General features: G+C 47.9%; 1 protein-coding gene across 1 annotated transcript in view; it reads right to left on the bottom strand.

Annotated features, from left to right (window-relative positions):
* The window catches only part of LOC113825213 (ras-related and estrogen-regulated growth inhibitor), a 9248-nt gene extending 9217 nt beyond the window's left edge, over positions 1–31 (bottom strand). Inside the window, exon 1 of the mRNA XM_070128290.1 lies at positions 1–31. This exon is cut by the window's left edge and continues 476 nt beyond it. The gene's annotated coding sequence lies outside the window, so the exon portion shown is untranslated.
* Positions 32–984: the final 953 nt, after the last annotated feature.

Below are 984 nucleotides of genomic sequence, written 5' to 3'. Positions count from 1 at the left end.
CCTTCCTCCGTCACTGACTTCACACTGACTTAAGGGACAGAAGGAAGGCGGCGTCGCGGGGCATGTGGTGTATTACCCAGGGTTACCCACGGGAGTTGCCGGAGGCGGGAATAACTAGGACTCCATAACAGGTGCTCTGGCGTGCCCTCAGCAGATATTCAGGGGGGGCTTCGCTGTTCTTAGAGAAACGAGCGAAAGACAGTTCGAAATTTTCGGAAGTTGGTTATCTAATCGATTTGAAAGAGGTTTGTTGATAACATCCAGAGATATATGGCACGTATACCCGCGCAGCCTCCAGATGTTGCCGGGTATTGTGCATGAGGCGCCAGGCAGCGGGGCATTTGTCTCAGCCGCGAAATGCCCGACTCGCAGACCGAAAAATTCGTTCGAAAACATATTTAAAAACTCCCCGAACACCGAACTCCACGACCAACATTTCAACAGGAAACCGAACCACGATAAACCGAAACCAGAGAACCACCAACAACACAAACTTACAACCCCACTAACCCCAATTCCGGCCAAGAAAAGGTGACCCACCGAGCGAAAAAATACGCGAAGAGAACGAAAGATTTTGGGTTGTTTTCCAGGCGTCTCGCGTGCTGGCGCCATCCAGGCGGCGCGACCGTGCCAGGTGTGGACTGCGAGCTCGGCACCCAACTACTTTTTGTGCCCTTTCGCTTTTTTTGGCCCATGGCGGTGCTTCGGAGTCACTGATAACTGTCAAAGATGGTCAATAACTCGCGTAGAATTTAATCAGCGGGGTTATTGGGTTAGCGGAACCGTTAAGTGTCAAACGCGCGAAAAATAGCGATTCGTGGATTCTTTACGTCACAGTTTTCAAGGAAATGAGCGGATTTTTCTTCTTCGAATGTTCATGTTTGTTTCTTTATTTTTGAAAATAGGTGTAAGTAAATTCGTTAAAAAAGTAGTAATTCGGGGACAATTGTTCATGTATATTTCTTTATTTTTGATGATAGGTGT

This window comes from Penaeus vannamei, chromosome 12 (genome assembly GCF_042767895.1).
Source record: "Penaeus vannamei isolate JL-2024 chromosome 12, ASM4276789v1, whole genome shotgun sequence".
Lineage (NCBI taxonomy): Eukaryota > Metazoa > Arthropoda > Malacostraca > Decapoda > Penaeidae > Penaeus > Penaeus vannamei.
Note: the sequence above shows the minus strand (reverse complement) of the source record. Positions and strands in the feature narration are given on the sequence as shown.